Source organism: Mus pahari, chromosome 18, assembly GCF_900095145.1.
Source record: "Mus pahari chromosome 18, PAHARI_EIJ_v1.1, whole genome shotgun sequence".
Taxonomy (NCBI): domain Eukaryota; kingdom Metazoa; phylum Chordata; class Mammalia; order Rodentia; family Muridae; genus Mus; species Mus pahari.
The window spans coordinates 34,872,544-34,891,058 of record NC_034607.1 but is presented as its reverse complement, the minus strand read 5'-3'; the positions used below and the strand labels follow the sequence as shown (position 1 = coordinate 34,891,058).

General features: G+C 44.0%; 1 protein-coding gene across 1 annotated transcript in view; it reads right to left on the bottom strand.

Annotated features, from left to right (window-relative positions):
* The window catches only part of L3mbtl4 (L3MBTL histone methyl-lysine binding protein 4), a 424,085-nt gene extending 415,970 nt beyond the window's left edge, over positions 1 to 8,115 (bottom strand). Inside the window, exon 1 of the mRNA XM_021218018.2 lies at positions 8,040 to 8,115. The gene's annotated coding sequence lies outside the window, so the exon portion shown is untranslated. The remainder of the gene's footprint in view (positions 1 to 8,039) is intronic.
* Positions 8,116 to 18,515: the final 10,400 nt, after the last annotated feature.

Below are 18,515 nucleotides of genomic sequence, written 5' to 3'. Positions count from 1 at the left end.
CCTGGTGTGGGCTCCCTCCAGCTCTCACCTGCCTCCCCCTGGTGTGGGCTCCCTCCAGCTCTCACCTGCCTCCCCCTGGTGTGGGCTCCCTCCAGGTCTCACCTGCCTCCCCCTGGTGTGGGTTCCTTTCAGGTCTCATTTGCCTTTGCCCTGGAGAAAACAACCTTTAGGCAAGTGCTTGATGCTCTGCTAGTCAGTCACTGAATTGTAGCATCAATGGGCCGCACTTCCCTAGAGACAATTTTAAGGCCTTTGTCATGTCTCCTTTATCCATCCTATGTCTATCCTAACATCCATGTCTAGATACCTGTGTTAGATGGAAACGTGGCTTTTAAAACAGCTATTTGACTCTTTTCTGACCTGCTTCCTTTGTAGCAAAAGAAAACCGAAGCTCCAGCGGCTGAGACAAGGCCCAAGTCAGGCCAGGACTCCTCCATCTTGCCGCAAATCTTGTAAAATGTCTCCCTCGGTGGTTCCAAATGATGTTACCACCTTTGAATCAGATTCCTTGCAAGCATACAAAGATTTAGAACGGAATCAAATGGAAGAGACATACCAAGAAGAAAGTGAGATTCTCATGCTCTTCTGGATGCAGCCGATATGATATCCTTTCACTTGCTCCCCCCCCCGCCCCCGCCTCAGCTTCCACTGCTCTTCAGACTAAATCCATGACCTTCCAGGATCTGACCCTGCCCTGTATCAGGAAGCACGTGTCCTTCCTGAGACGGGTGCTTATCATGTCCTCATACAGCACACATGACTCCTCAAATATATCAGCTGCTCTTTTTGCATACAAAGAGTACATAACAGTCCCTTGTCACTGAGGAGAGGGAGGTAGGGGAGTGTAACTTGATCTGGGGACTCTCCCTGTCCAGCAGGATGAGAAGTAGAAGGTGGGAAACTGACCATGTGAATTCCAAGGTTTTGTTTCTAACTTGTTAGCTATCCCAGTTGATAGCGTTGATACTCACTTTCCAGTTATGAAGGTCTGGCAAAGACCAGCATCTGGGCTTCCCACATTTCCTGATTAAAATGTAACATTTCCATTTTGTACCAGTTAATTTGTACATCCTACGCTTTAGCCAGCCATGGAAGATGAACTTGAGTCATTTTAAAATAAAAGAATTATTTCAGACATAGTGGAATACATCTGTAATTCCGAGTCTAAGGCAGGAATATTGTGAATCCCAAGCTAGCTTAGGATAGCCACAGTCATCGACACACACACACACACACACACACACACACACACACACATTCTTTCCTCAAACAGTCTAAACAAGTTTGTCCTAGGGATTTTTAATAGAAATCTTATGCTGGATCCATTTTAACCCTTTAAATAAAAGCCATAGAGCAAAAGGGAATGAACCCAACAACGCTGAGGCACTGACAGCCGAGGAAACGCTAAGAAATAAGTAAGACCATGTCAGAGCATCAGGGATTTATAGCATATGGTGCCATCTCTGAGTCTTCCCTGGCGAGGTTAACAGATGATGCCTAAAGGGTGTGTGAGTGACCAACTCAAGCTCTTTGTTTCTCCCTCTATCGAGTGTCCGTTGACAATTCAACACTGCCATGTGACATATTAACAAGTTGACAAGTAGAAGGTAATTCTGTCATATATGTGTATGAGACATACATATATTTTAGTAATATATATTACTCTGTATCAGTGTACTAATAGCACATATTAATAATGTATATTAGTATGTATTAATATGCATATATTAACAATTCATATATTGTTATAATGTATATTAATAATATATACATTGTTATAATATATTAGCAATGAATATTATTGATATAGAACAATAAAGTAACAAGCGGGTGTAAATAGGCAAGCACATCAGCTGCTCTGCATTCTAGAGTCTTCCATTGTTCGAGGCTCTTATACACCAAACAATGAAAAACTTCACGACATTAATTAATTCAGAAAAAAGGCTTTCTCAGTTTAACGCCATGATGAATAAACTGTGAAGTGAGACAGGAGTGAGGCAAGTGAGGGGAAGGGCGCTGGCCTAGCGGGTGGCAGTGAAGATGTCGCCATACCTTACAGCATGGGCCTGAGTAGATACGCTGCCAGTTTACTGTGCTTACACATCGTGTGCAGTTAGACATGAGCCAGTCATGATTTCGAGAAGGGGGCTGGGCGCGAACAGGGGACAGGCTCGATGGTGGTGGTGGTGGTGGTGGTGGTGGTGGTGGTGGTGGTGGTGGTGGTGGTCACAGGGATACTTACAGAGCAGCAGCCACAGCAAAGCTTGTTCATCTTTTTTCTATGGCCCACAAAGCAAGCAGGACACTGAGATCAGTCTGCTGTTGAGAACAATGCTCCCAACTCCTGCCACCCAAAGTTCCAGAGCCAAGCCTCAACAGACATCATCACAGGATGAGTATCTCTCCCCGGCACACTTAGAATGAGCCATCTACCAGACTCTCCCAACACCCTCGTCTCCATGGGGAATGGCTCCCTCTCCCTGCTGGTCTCCTATGCTGGCAGCCATTCCCCTTCATGGACATAGGGACTTGTTCTGTGCACATGTGGCTCCAGAGCTGTCACTAGAGAAGAGAATCAGACGCCTGTCTGAGAACTGCATACAGAAAGTACCTCAAGAGCAGAGGAACCTTCTCCCTACTTGGGCTATGCATTATGGGAAGCATCTATTTTAAGCAGGTGGAAATGCAGCAGACCCCATGCAGTGAGGAAAGATAACGATGGACATTTGTAAAGAGAAGTGCAGGCGGAGTCCTAGCCGCACACAGTCCTGGGTTCGGTCCTGAGAGTGGGTTCAGTTCCGATGGAGGATTTCCTCAGCACCGCCCTCCTGACTGCTCTCACCTTTCACCTGAGGCTACCTCCGCTAGATCTCTCTGCTCAGAGTAAATGACTGAAGTGGAAGATCTCCGCATACAGAAAATTTCCCTGGGCCAAAGCAGGGAGGAGTCGCGAGGAGCAGAAATTAGGGACACGGGACAGTTATTGAAAAGAGATTATGAGAGCTAATCTCAGTTGTCCATTTGACTGGATTTGGAATAATCTCAGAAACTCGCCCCTGGTGGAGTCTGCAGAGGAATTTCTAGAAGGAGTAGGTAAAGAAAGAAGACACCCAGAGACCCCGGGGGGGAGGGGAGCAGAAGACCTGGTGTAGCACAGATCCAGCGAGACCAGAGGGAAATACACTTCTGCTATTGCCGGCCCACTTCCAGTCCTTCCTGCTGAGGGTACCTGCCCTGTTGCTTCCACCCTTCCCTGACATCATACCCAGCTTCCTCCGTCTTCCAACGTGGACTGAAGACCAGCAGCTCTCAAACAATGCCCCAGACCTTCCAAGCCTGAGACTGCTCAGACCTCCAGCCTCATGGACTTAGTGGCTACTGGGTTCTCAGCAGGTCGATTGCCATTGTTGGCTTCCTAGTCATATCCTTACCAATAGCTGGTCGAACAGTATTTTCTGATGACTTTCTACACACACCCTTAGAAGCTGGTGACAAAAGAAACATGGTAGAAAATATGAGGAAACACTAAATTTTCATGACCAATTATTAAATCACAATTCCTAAGCAATCCCAGGCTCTGAAGGGAAGGAAGGGGTAAGGGAGGGGAAGGTGTGTTTTCTTTCTGAAAAACCAGGAAAGTAACCGCTCTGCTGCCCGTGAACCCTGGAGGAACAGCCTATTCTAAAACACTTTTCCTGTGATTTCTGTGAAAATAAAGAAGTTGTTTTTGATGAAGTCTTACAGAGATAATGGCCTAGAACAAATGTCAGGGACACGGTTAAATGTTAGACACAGACATTTTATCCTCAGTGCAAAAACAAGTAAGAGAAAAAAAATCATCAAAAACCAACCAAGTCTCCATTTTCACAGCTGGTAAATTGTGGCCGTTAACAGCAAGAGGATTCCTCACTCTGTTTAACCTTGGAAGCCTTTTTTCCGCCAACAAAGTCGTGTATAGAAACCCGCAGCGGGAACATCTACACACAGACCCTGTCCACTCACCTCCTGCCACCCCACCCGGGGCTCTTGGATGCCCAGGTGTGCTTCCAGAACCCATGTTTTTTCACACTGCCACTGCAATGCTCTAACATGAATTCAGGCCATCACAGAAAGGACACTAAAGACTGTATCACACAGCACACTGAGCAGCGTGTGACAAAGCAAGGACATGCCTGCAAAGCTGCTCTCAGAGATGACAAGAGGACAATGGTCGACCTGCTAAGTCTATACTATACTTTCTATAAGGCAGGCTTTAAAACTTTTTATATGGGGAAAAAAAAAGGCGGGTGTGGTGGTACACACCTTTAATCCCAGCACTGGGAGGCAGAGGCAGGCAGATTTCTGAGTTCGAGGCCAGCCTGGTCTACAAAGTGAGTTCCAGGACAACCAGAGCTATACAGAGAAACCCTGTCTCAAAAAAACAAAACAAACAAAACAAAACAAAACAAAAAACAAAAAAAACTTTTTATATGAATTACTTATATGAATCATCTCGCTCACTGGTCCAAGAAACAGAGACTACCATTAGCTTACAGAAAAGAATAGACTGAAACCAAGAAAGACCAGGAAACGGTTTAATGTGACAGACAGCTTTTAGGCCACTGGAGCCCTAAGTAAGCAAGGGGGCTTGGCATCCAGGCAGTCTGGGACTTGTGTGCCACTTGACTGATAGGCTAATGTGGATCCCAGAGCAGATTTTCACAGTTGTTGGTGGGAGACCACACAGACCTCGAGATGAGCTGACTTTGCTCCGGGGAGTTTACATGGCTTCTCATTGTCACCATCATTGTCCATGTCTAATGTATGAAGAGGGGGGAGAGGGAATAAAGGATGTGTCTTCATGGCAACAACCTAAAAAGGACTGTCAACTCATGCTCTGGCATGTGCTCTCACTGTACCTTGAAGGGGTTCCCAGGCTCTCCCCACTGCCCTTGTCACCCAAGCCTGTCGAATTTAAACTACACCTCAATGGGCATCAAATCCTACCTACGAAATGCAGAAGCAGGACCACAAAATCACTCTCTCCTCTGAACATGAAAAATGCTCACACTTCAGAAAATACTGAGCCTACTCATTTAAATCACATGGTATACACGCTGTTATTTGTATATTAATCACTAATGAAGTCCACACTTGTAGAAATGTCCGCCACATTTCTTAAATATACCTTTGAGGACCTCAACAATTTCCAATGGCATCACAGAGTCTAGGGACAAAAGCTTCAGGATGTCTGCCGCTTCTGTTTTATCTTGACTGGAACAGGAGCCCCCTGCTCAAAAAGTAACAGCTTCGGGGTTGATCAGGTATATTTCCTTTCCACCTCATTCTCTGGTGAAGAGTTAAACTGATAAAAATTAAATTATCTTTTAAAGTTAGGCTTAACATAAATTTACATTATAGCACGATAAAAGGCAGTATTTGTATAGCATCTCTTAAATTAAGTAGGATTAATCTAACACTTCAAAGTTGTATCTAATCATTTTTTTTTTTCTCTATAATACCCAGTAGCTTCGTAACTCTAATCTTCGGACTTCAGTAGCTAAGTTTTTAAGAATTAAACGGCAGAGTTTGATAGCATATATTTCAAATGCAGTGACACAAAAGTCACAGTTAACATCCTCGGAATTTAAAAAAAAAAAAAAAAGATAACATGACACTAATATGAGAATAGCTTTTTTAAAATATAGTATGGCAAGCAAACATAAGTATAATGTAGTTTTCAAAATGTTTATTCTTTTGGCTTCTACTATATGTGTTTATGATCTTCTACAACCTAGGCATAAATATTTGTACCCAGGATCAATGTAATCATCGTTACCATCAGAGGGATCTGTTAGAAACAGAGACAATCACATGATGATGTAAGGTAATATATTTGTAACAAATGCTAATTCCCATGGAGAAACATTAAAGATTTTAAAATACGTAAGCACAAAGTATGTAAACACTCTGCTCTATACAATCAGAATGGGAGACAAACTGATAAAGAAACATATATCCAACAGCAGTCTAAAGAGTTGCTGTTCCCCTTCCATCATGACTTAAAAATACTGAAAAGAACATTGCACACATTAACCGTAAGTGTGCTAGATAAGAGTTTACACTAATTTGCACTGACTTTAAATTACTCTGTCTGCTTGCTTCTCTCAGGAGAAGAAAGAGCAGGAGATTCCTGTTCTCAACTCTCCACCTGAAATTAAACATTTTAATTGTGTTTTTAAAACGGCACAGGCTTTTCTCACAAAGATAAGGCAGTGACCACTGCGTGCTTTGAATCGTCTGATTCTAGATAAATAGAGAAAAGGAAAAAGAATCCACAAAGCAAGAACAGTGCATAAAATCAAAGCATTGATAAAATCCAGCCTACCACATCCTAGCATAAATCAGCTCATCTGCTCCTTTCTCCTCCTCAGAAAAAAAATTGAAGTCATCTCTTTAAAAAGCACTTGAAGTGCCGTTATACTTTTTGAGGAAGAGAATCTCCACATGATCTCCACTTCTCCGAGAAACACCAGATCCTGCCTTTAGTACCCATGTAGTCAAAATTCTCTAAACTGAATTGAGCCCAGTAAGTTTGCTCGCCTGAATTAAATCAAGAGGAAGGCGAACATGTGCATTCAAGATCTGGAAAAGACCACACAGCCTTGGCCAAGGTCACCACACCAGGGTCACAGCAAATGGGCTACGATTCTTTACTCAAACATGGGAAGAGTAACCATTACCTCCTTTGGCAAATCCAACCACCTGTGGGCTAGCTGACAGGACGCAACTTTAACCTTTAATTCTGAACTCAGTTAAAAATGACATGTGAACTTGGGATTCCTTCATACAGATAAATTAATGGAAGGACGGTTGGCTTGGTGTCACGGGGTCTCTGAGGGTGCAGCCTGTCACGAGGAAGGCATGTTGGAACTGCTCAGATATGGCTTCTGAGTCATGTGACAGAGACTATTCCTACCATAGCAGACCAGAGAGCACAAAGACAGATGGGCAGACTCAACAGGTCAGGTTTATCCCCATTGATTTATTTTCTCCAACTAGACCCCATCCTCAGTTTTCAGAAAAATCCCAAAATAGCCACTAACCAGGAACAAAATGTTCAGAAGGAGAGCTTGCCAGGGACAGTCCAGACTTAATTCCTAACAGCATTCGTTTCCTGATATAATAATAAACGGACATCACTGTCCACATAACTTCAGCATAGTCTTCATTAAACACCCGTGAAATACTATAGTCCCTAATAAAGAATAGCAGTAAATGTCATAATGGATAAAGACCATGGTATCATAAATGTCTACTTGAAGGTCATCTTTCCCCATCTGAAAGTGTTCAGCGTGTCACTGAATAATGAAGACAAAAAGGTTCACATCTTTAAATAGTGTTAGCTTCAGAATATCAATGATAAAAAGAGACACATAAAACAGAACCCAGGGAAAATCTTATAAATAAATATATAAACATATATGTATGTTCATGGTAGTAATTAATATTCACATAGCTAATTAACATCATAAAGTAAAACTATGACAACCTCAACTGGTTGCTAGAACCTAGCTGGACAGAGTTTGTCAAGTCATTTGTACAACGTGAGGATCTGCCTTATTCTAAAGGAATAAATGAATCCATGAGTCTAAAGAAATCCATGAGTCTCCATTCATCCACAGATCTTCTACTCCAGCTACAGAAGCCATACTCTGTACAAATGATCTCTCGTGACAAAGGAAGAAAGAGCAGAACCTGTCAGAAAACATTCTCCAAGCCCCAGTGAGGCAGAAAACACCTCCCTCTCTTCCTCTTCCTTCTCCTCTTCCTCCTCTAGCTGAACAGTTTGCCAAGACCCTGGTGCCCACCACAGGTGCCAGAGAGAAAAGCCAGAAGACCAAGCCCCCAGTGCTCACCCCAGAAACTACCCTTCCTTCCCGGTCCTTAGCCTGGGAGCCATCTTTCTGGGGTGGCCAAAACATCGACTCCCTCACGATTACCCAGAGTAGTCTTCAACCTCCAGTCAACAAAAGCAGAGCTCCAGCACTGGCGCTTACCTCGACGCAGTCACGGTGAAGGCCAAGTGCAGGTTCACAGGCCTCACGCCACCATCTTGAACTTAAGTGGATTCCGAGGACAGTCTCTCCCCAAGTCCTCCCTGCTCAGACAGCCTGTTCCTCCTAGGAACCGGGAGCTGGAGCTGGGAACTGGCTTGTGGCACTCTGGTGTGTGAGCGCAGACAGCGTCTGTTTTGCTCTCTCCTCTGGTCCTAGGGAGGACTGCTAGTTTGTGCACGTGGCTTTTTCTACTAAATGAGACAATCTTGCTCAAGTTTCTTGAAGGCTGAATACAAGGCAGTCCCTGGTGTATTCTTATCTCACTCTCTGCCTGATAGCAACAGCATGGGCCAGTTCCTTAGAATGTTTCTGAAGTGAGTTGTCAAAAGGCAGACTGTTCCCAGATAAAGCACTTTGAGGTAAGGCCACCGTCAGATTCTAGATCCCCTCCATATCTAGAAGAAGAAGAAGAAAAAAAAAAAAATTCAAGACAGCTTTCCTGTTCAAAAAAGATATTTTCTTCACAGTTTTCTACACCCTCCCAGCTTCAGCCAACAAGCTAAAGCACACCACTACCATGTTGGTTCTTGTGCCCATCCTGTTTGTATACAGGATCCAAAAGCCTACAATGTAGAGAGTAGCCACACAGCTACAAACAGGAAGGCGTGAATTCAATACCAAGTGTTGAGAGGAATTATTTGGAAGAAGATTTTATTAAAAGAAAAAAAAGGCTAATTTTTGTGCAATTCGAGAAATACCATGTCACCATAATATTTCTGAACTACAAAAGTAAATCATACAAAGGGAAGAAAATGCTCTGCCTCACCTTTACAGCTCTATGACAAAACAACCGAGGCATGTCGCTTTACAAAGGAAGAGGGTTCTTTAGCGAAGACTTTAGCTCAGTACAGGATTAGAGATGGACTGGTTTGGTCTCTAGTGAAGGTAAGGGTGTCAAACCGTGGCCAGAAAGCGTGTAGGAGAAACTACATCTCAAACCAGAGGAGACGGGCAAATCACACGACCCCTTCTGAGAACACATCTCCATGACCCAAGACACTTCAGGTAGTTTCTTTAATGGACTCAACAATCCCCAATAGTGCCATTCTTAACATGCTACCATTAACATGCTAAGCTTGGGAGAATGTCTGTCTTCCATCACATACATCCATTATTATTAGCTTTCTACAATTCTTCTATGATTAAGAGTTAGCCTTAGGTTAGTAGTTCAGTCTCTGAGAGCCCTAAGGATCTAGGTTAGTTGACACTGTTGGTCTTCCTGTGGGGTACCCATCCCCTCCAGGGCCCTCAATCCTTCTCCAACTCTTCCATAAGACTGCCAGAACTCCATCCAACGTTTGGCTGTTTCTGCATCTGTTTCATTCCGTTGCTGGGTGGAGTTTCTCAGAGGACAGTTATGCTAGGATCCTGTCTCCCAGCATAACAGAGTATCATTAATAGTGGCCGAGATTGGTGGTTGCCCCTGGGATGGGTCTCAAGTTGGGCCAGTTATGGGTTGGCCATTCCCTCGGCCTTCACTCTATCTTTGTCCCTGCATTTCTTATAGACAGGACAAATTGTGAGTTTTGTGAGTGGGTGGGTGTCCTTATCCCTCTACTGGGGGTTATGCCTGGTTTCAGGAGTCTATTCAAGGGGCTGTCCCTAAAGCTTATATATAGCCTGGCTGTAGAATCCATTCCCCTAACTGAGCTGCCTTGTCTGGCCTCAGTGGGAGAAAGGTGAACCTAGCCCCAAAGAGACTTGATATGCCAGGGTGGAGCAAAACCCAAGAGGGTCCTCCACCCTCTCAGAGGAGAAGAAAATGTGGAATGGGGAAGGGACTTTATAAGGGGGATACTGGGAGGAGGGAGCCAGCAATCAGGACATAAAGTGAATCAATCAATAAATAAATAAATGGGAAAAAAGAGTTATAGTTAATATTAACTTTTACTGCTTTCCATGGTCAAAATTATCAGAAGGAAAAAAAACCAGGCCACCATTGCTCAAGACTTCACATGCTCCCATTCCAGTAACTTCCATAAAAGAGTACAAATGACATGGTCATCCACTGGATTTACTGCTGTCCTGGAGATGGTACCTGTTAAAGAATAACAGCTGTGGCTAAACAGCTGCTTATCATGTGATTACTATCAGCCCACAGCTTCTGGGTCCTTGGAATGGTTTGACTTTGTGATAGCCGAAGCAGGGTCAGGGGGCTAGCTCAGCGAGCAAAAGGCTTTCGCTATAGAGGTTAGGGACATGGGATAGCCCAGAATCGGACTAGCATAACTTGCCTATAGAATATAAAGTAGAGAGTGGCACCTGGAGAGAATGGAAAGTCCTAAAGAGAATTGAAAAGGAAAGAATGGCTCCAGCTCCGGCCTGCCACTGTTCTGTTCAGCCTGCTGGCTGGCACTCTCAGGACAATGGCTAGTAGAAGGCATGCTGACAGAGGAACAATACAGGAAGCACAGCACAATGGATTTGATGTCACATGGTCCCTGAGTTCTGAGCCTCTCATTCAAAGGGAAAGCTTATACAAAGTGAGAACTTGGGAAATAATGACCAGCCTCTAAAGGGCCCATGATGATTGTCCCCCAACACCAAGTGGAATATCTGACCTTTGTCAGGGTGACTGTAGGAAATACAGCCTCCTATCCAGCTCTGTATGGTATGCGTACAGGTGAAAGGCAAGAACAGGAGATGTTTCCTCCCCGGCTCAGACACCCAGTAAAGGTAGACTGGCATCCCTGATTGTAGCCGAGAGGGATGCAGTCATGGAAGTTTATATGTGATGCCAAGCACATTGCTGAAGAGCAAGAGACTAAGGCACACTCAGATAAAGAGCTAGCTCATTTCTCCCCACCTTTGGGTGCCTCCTAGTTGAGTTCTTTGGGGTTAGAATGCCCCCTCTACATGCACGCGCGCGCGCACACACACACACACACACACACACACACACACTGTAAGATATACAGTGTGCCTGATTGAGGACAGGAGTTCTGTCATCAGCATCTTACCAGCACAGAGGTGCTCACTGCCCAGTCATCGAATGCACATCAAAGAAGGTCTCTTCTATTGTACTTTTATATTTTAAATCAACAAATAATATGCTAAATATGCCATAACGATATTTTCAAATATGTTTTTGTAGCTACCCTTCTCTTATCCTACCCCCATGGCTTCCTCATCTTGCCCTTAAAAACTCCTTCGGCTCCTGATTTGGTTCTCCTTCCATGTCCCATGTGCCCTTCTGTCCATCTCCACCCTCCCTTATAACCTAACACTACCTCCTCTTTGTCTCCTTTCTAGGTTTATAGACCCAAACTTATACCATTACACACATATTCCATGTGTACGCGTTTTGCTTGGTTGTTTGAGGTTTTGTTTTGGTTTTGTTGTTTGTTTGTTTGTTTGTTTGTTTGAGACAGGGGTCTCACTACATAGCCTTGGATGTTCTGCGTACTATGTAGACCAGGCTAGCCTCGAAATCATAAACATCTGACTGTCTTTGCCCTCCGAGTGCTGGAATTAAATCTTAAGAAAAATGAAATAATAAAATTTTCAGGAAAATGAATGGATATGCAAAGTATTATTATGTGTGGTGAGAGGGAATGTTGCTTCTGCCTGTCCTAGGCTGAAATCAAAGGTGTACACCATCGTGCCAGAAGAGACAGTCGTTTGCAGGCTTAAAGGGTCATGTAGGTTTCTGTATAGCTGTTTCACCCAGAGTAAAAACCAGCAAACCAATGTGTGTGGTTGTGTATCAGTGTGCCGGTGAATATATATTTACAAAAACAAGGTTATGCCACATTGGCCATCTGACTGTAGTTTGCCAGCCCTGGCCTACTGTCACTTAACTGGTGAGCTGAAACATAGTGGATCGGAGTATGCAGCAGAGGAACCAGAGCATAGATCTGAAAATATAAGTGAAAGCAAGTGCAAAGGAAGTATGGGGGTTCAGAGGTCGCCAGCCCAACCACACGCACACAGTTCATTGAATACACACTCTAATACTGGGTGTCCAGGACCCCCAATAGACTTGGGAGCTCATTCTTCTTCACCTGCTTGTACTTACTTAACAGCACATCTGTTGGAGCTTACTTCTTCAGGATGCCAGCTTCTACAGAAGACCAGGGGAAACCCCCAGCCTCGTGGGACTGAGCATCTCCTAGATTCTGGGACTTCCCATTCACAGCTGCCCATTGTTGGATTACTTGGACTGCAGACTGTAAGTCATTCTAATAATTTCTCTTAATATAGAGAGACACTCCATAAGTTCTATCCCTCTAGAGAACCCTGACTAATATACCTCCCTTGCATAGCATGTTCATGTATGTGCATGCATGGGGGCTGGACTATGTGTGTTCTATTAGTGAGTGTTTTTTTTTTTTTTCTGGAAAGCCAGGTCCTAATTTGTTTTCTGTCACTATGCTAAACACAGGGAGCAAAAGTAACAGGGGATAAGACACCCTGGTTAAGAACAACTTCAGATATATAGCTTAGCTGCTACAGTCTGTCAGTGGGAGAAGCCACATCAGGAGCAGGAAAGCAGAGGTGTGGAAGAATATGGAGAATATGTTTACTGGCTTGCTCCCTCTGGCTCATGCGCATCCTGTTCTGACACAGTCAAGGTCAGCCTGCAAGGAGTGGCACTTTCCACCGTGGGTGGAACCCTCCCGCAACAATCAACAAGCAAGACAATTTCCCACAGACATAGCCATGGATTCATCTGATCTGAGGAACCCCCGCCATTGAGACTCTTTCTTCTCAAGGGACTCATATGTTGTGTCAAGTTGTCAATAAACATCAGCCAGGACAAATTGTGACAATCTTAAGTCCCTGCTGCATGCTGGGATTGTGGTAGAGGCCCCTCACTCGAGTATGAGGCAAAAATCACACAGACATAGTTCAGTTCTGTCTCTTACATGTGTGGGTGCTTGTGGGACATAAGAAAGTCACAGGATGCTCTTATGTCTGGTTTGCTATGAGTTCCGCCTCTGACAGGCACCATGTTTTCTGCCAGCATTCCTGAAACATTATCCACCTAATACATTAATTTGTTAGTACTTCGAAAAGTAAATTTTATAGACTGGACCAATTCACTTCAATTTTAAATAGACTTTGCAGGGTTTTTTTTTATTTACTCTTTCTCTACAATGTCAGCAAGTTGGGGGGGGGGGTTGTTTCGCTGTTCTGTTTTGTTTTGTTTACACTATTGGTGGTTTGCACAAGTCAACCTCAATTTACATCTTGTAGCTTACTGTTCCACACCAGTATCAAAGTATATTGCCATATACATTAAATTATAATCATTCTAATTAGAATCCAGTAAATAGATACATAATTTCTGAAAATATGAATATTGTTTCAATGTTTAGTGTGATTATTTTTGTTTGTTTGTTTTGAAAAAATAAAGGAAAAGAGAGAGTACCACCTGGCTTCAATTCTTTCCACTTAAAACCTATTTCCACTGAGAATGTAACCTGTGATAATTGTATTTTGTAAATAATGGAAACAAAGTTTTAAATTCAATAACCTCCCCAAGGAGAATGACTCTCTATAGCCATTAAGTGCTTTATTGTTGCAAAGCACACTTAAGCATGCATTATTTTTCTTTTAGCACAGCATCATTCAGAATGGAGAACGGTGAGAATAACATCCGCATCTGGTCTTTCATCGGGTCTGCATTCAAGCGCTGTCCCCTCCATCCTCACCAGACTGAAGTGGAGAAACCTCCGAGGGAAATAATGAGGGTACACCACAGACTGCAAACCTCCGAGGGAAATAATGAGGGTACACCACAGACTTGGGACTGTAGATTCTGGGAAGACATCCAGTTTGCACATCCTTATCTCCACAACCCTACCCACACTGGGAATTGGACAGCTTGTCTCATATGCAGCAAAGAAACAGACCTGCTGTAGCTGTATGAGCATTCTCCAGCAGGTTTAAGGTCTTTTCCATACCTACTTCTATTCAAATAATGTCAACCACTCGACTCTAAACTGCACAGTCTTCCACACACAGAAGGGGCTTAGAGATTTGACAAAGTATAAACAGAAGTCCCTCTACCCAGATTGTGATAGGCTGTAACGCAAGGATCCAGGCCAGAGTCAGGTGAGCTAGCATTATATTAAACAGAATAGGTACTAAGCAAAATAGATTTTCTAGTGAGTCACAGCAGGGCAATCCCAGAGGAAGTAAAAGAAGAAATTACAATCCAGGCCTTATTTATAAACTCTTCACATTAGCCCAGAAAAGGAAAGAAATGCACTATGTGACAGTTCTATAAACCTTTAGAAAACAGTAGCAATAGCCTGACCTCTGTGGGTGTTCCAAGTGAAATGTGTGTCTCTGAAGATTCAGAGTTAATGAGCACACAAGAGAAACAAAACAAAACAAAACATAGCACCTTCATCTTTATGGGTTGGTTCAAAACTTGCCCAGTTCCAGGTGTGTACCTGCAAATTCTGTAACTTCATTTCTCTTAAGGGCTGGACATTAATCGGTAGTGTAAAAGCATCCTATTTTTATCATCCATTCTTCCGTTGATGACTTCCTGGCTAGTGTGCAGAGATATCAATGAACACAGATGAGCAGGTATCTGTAAAGTAGAACGTAGCCTTTCAGTTATGTGTCTGAGAGTGGTGCAGCTAGGATCACATGCTGCCTCCAGGGGTACGGAAATTAGGAGACGGTTAATCAAGGGAGTGAAGATAGAAAGTGTGATGTAAAAGCTTAAAGGGAATTAATGAGACAAGAAGAGTTAAAATGCAGTGGAGGATTGGGAGGTTAGGACAGAGGAAGGAGTACAGTTGGGGTAAAGAGCCTTTGGAGAAGTCATATGGAAACCTGCTTACTACCGTCAGAAGCTTCCTAACACACACACACACACACACACACACACACACACACACACATATGCACACATGTACAAAGATACACAGGTGCATACACACATACATATTGCAAGTTCAAAGTGAACCTGAGATGTACAGTGAGATAAGGCTACCCTGGGCAACTTGCCAGGACCTTACCTCAAAACATAAAGAATAGAGATCCAGCTCAGTGCTAAGGCTCTTGGCTAGTATTTCAGCACCGACTCTTCAGTTATTGGTTCTTATGGCCAATATTAAAACACAAGACCAAATGGCATTTTTAAAGAAGAGTGAACTCTATGGAAACATAGTTTTCAAGTAATTCAATATTAAATGAGATTCATATCCAAACAATTCCATCAAGTTTTCATGTGCTCAAAAATTATATATATTTTTTAAGTCTTAATAGTTTATTAGCCCTATCCTTAGAAATGTGTGCCATGGTGGTAGATTAAATCAGTGAGGAATCTCTCTTCCTTTTGTTTCCTGCTCGTGCCAACACTGTCCTTTGCAGTCGCTGACCTTAGTCTGTGCTTGTGTCCCTTTCCCCTCTCTTCTGGAGGCCTTTTCCTTCTCACAAAGGCCACGCCTCTCAATTTTGCGTTCACACTCGTCCCAACCCAAATGGGTTCTGAATCCAAGTACAGTTCACAACCAGCGTGCTTGTGCACCTTTGGCTGGCTTTCCTCGGGTTTGGGATTCTTATTTGCTGCTGTTGCCTATTGTTTCCTCCAAAACCAGTGAGCTTTTGTCTCCTCTGAAGCCGATGACTACTCTGAACTTCTCTGAGTTGCTACTATGTCCTCCATGATGGTGGCCATCGCCAAGCAGCCAAGGAAGAAGATGGGTCAGATGTGCCTCCACATTGCTAAGGATAAGTCCAGACTATGTTGGTTGGCAAGTTGCTTCCTGACCTCAGGTCTTACAGAACTTGGTTAATTCTATGCTGCTGGGATCACAATAACTGGCAGGAACAACTTCAAGGGGATGTCTTGGTTTTATTTACTTTTGTTGTGATGAAGAATCTCATCTCAAGAAAGCAGCTTGGGGAGAAGGGCTTTGTTTTACTTCACAGTTCCTGGTTACCATCCATCACGATGGGGAAGACAGGCAAGGCAGCTGGGACTTAAAGCAGCTAGTCCATCCATCACATGGCTAAGGGTAGAGAATGACTATGCATGCATGATTACAGCTCAACTCCTTCTCTCTTCCTTCTCTCTTTCTCCGGGCAGTCCAGGGTCCAGCCCATGGAACAGTCCTCCCCACATGTGGGGGCAGAGGTGGGTCTTCCTGCCTCAACTAACATAAACAAGACAATCCTCCGGGAGCCAATATGTTCTAGGCAGTCTTCCATGAAGACCACCACTCAGAAAACTCAGGCTGTCTCAAGGAGACAAGGATTACTCATGAACTTAGGAGGAAAGACTCGGGTCATCAGGATGAGGAAGGCACGGTGGGGTGACTCAGATCATATCATAGTTGTAAGAATGTGGAGCAGAACATTCATATCACTGAGGACCACGAAACAGAGACCTGGGCTCCCACTTGAGATTCAGGCAAGAGCCCTCAAAAATCTCCATCTCTGGTGATCCACTTTCTCCAGAGTTGTGCAAGTTCTGTCCCCAGTGAGGAGGTGTAACCAACATCTGCCCTGCCTCCTGAGGACCTAAAAGCAAACCAAAGTACAACCTACCACAGTTCACCCTAGAGAAGCAACTGAGCTTATTCACAGAGCATCCATAACGGGTTACCAGTAAAAGCATAGGTAACGCAAAGGAGCCACACGGTAAAGTTTTCACCAAGCATGGAGGGCTGCTTTTCCGGAACTGATAAAAATGGAGTCGCCTCTCCGTCTTCAGCAGTCTATATAGTCTAGTGCCTCCTCTCAACTGTTAAGGTCACACGCCATCAAGGCAGAATGCACACAAATGACTGAGAGCAGTGGCTGGCTACTCGGCTGAGGGTCCCAATGGCCCTCTCCACCCTATTTTTCTAAGAGGGAATTTCAACAGTCCCTGGGCTTGACTGTGGTGGTGCAGCTGAGTTCATGACTATGGTGGCCCTGCGGCTGAGGGGATGGGGCTTTGCCATGACCAGCCATCCTCACTTCCATGGACTTAATAGTTTCCTAGGATAGCACCATCATCTGGACAGCATAGGATCAAATCAAGAGCCCACGGGATATTTCAGACGCAAAGATTAACACCAGCTGTCTTGGTACCCTATTGCTAGGAAGAGACGCCATGACTGCGGCAACTCTCACAAAGGAAGGTATTTAACTGTGGCTGGCTTACAGTTTGGAGGTTTAATCCATTGTCATCATGGTGGGAATTATGGTGGGATGTAGCCAGTCATGGTGACAGAGAAGTAGCACCATGAGAGCTCCACATGCAGATTGGTAGGCAGCAGTAAGAGAGGGCCACTGGGCCCCCAAACCCGCCCCCAATGACAGACTTCCTCCAACAAGGCCACACCTCCTAATTTCTGTCAAGTAGTGCTACTCTTTAATCAGCAAGCATTCAAATGTTTCAGCCTGGAGGCACCATTCTGATTCAAACCACCAGCCATCTCTTAACAACGGCCAAAAAACAGCAGCCAAAAAAAGAACAACCTGCTGACTCTTTTCTCCCTCCCTCCCACTTCCAGCTTCCAACACTGGCCTGTCAGGTCTCAAGGAAGCATCCTGGGAAGTCCTACCCCCTTCCCAGGAAGATCAAGGAATACGTTCATAGACAGAAATATCCCTTACAGTGGTATCTGGCACATCTCATCATAACTGCTTTATTCATCTGTCATGGTTAATATACTGTAAATAGGAATGGTGCTTACGCACTTGGAATAATGCCCGACTCATAGGAGGTAGTCAAAATATATTGATTTACATAATGAGATTGGGAGAGCTTAACTGTAACAATCAAGGTGAAGAAGCATAGAGCACAGAAGAGATCCTGGTAGAACCCAGCAGGACTGGAAGGAAGAAGAGACAGGAGCAGTGACCTTCACCAAAAAGCTGGCAGATGTAACATATTCAGGGAACAATAGGAGTCTGTGCGTAGGCAATGAACTTGAAGATTCAAAGACATCTACTTCCAAGGTCTCAGTCCGGCTGAGAACTCACCATTCTTCTGCTCCGGGCATAGAAAGCTTGTCTATACATTAAGTAAAACTCCAAAAGCATTACTAAGACACACACAGATCTATATTTCTAGGTCCCTCCAAGGTCTCCGACCTCATTTTGTACACGTTTACTTATGGATCTCCTCACCAGTCACAGTGAATTTCCACTAACCATAAAAATGGCCTCACCATGCCCTGACCTGCACATAAAGCCCAGAAGCTCATTGGACTTCCTGTGTCTCATCAATAACATCCCATTTTTATGTGAGGATTTCTGTCAGTCACAGAAACATTGAGAGTCCCTCCCTAACTCACTACCACATCATCTTCAGTTTCATCTTTGAGACTTTCCACAAAGGCCTGTCACCTTTTCTCTCACCAGCATATCCCTCACCCAACATTCAGAACAGGTGGACCTACCTGATTGCTCAGAAAGTTTGTTTGAACAAATAAAACAGAGGAATAATAGGGGTAAAAG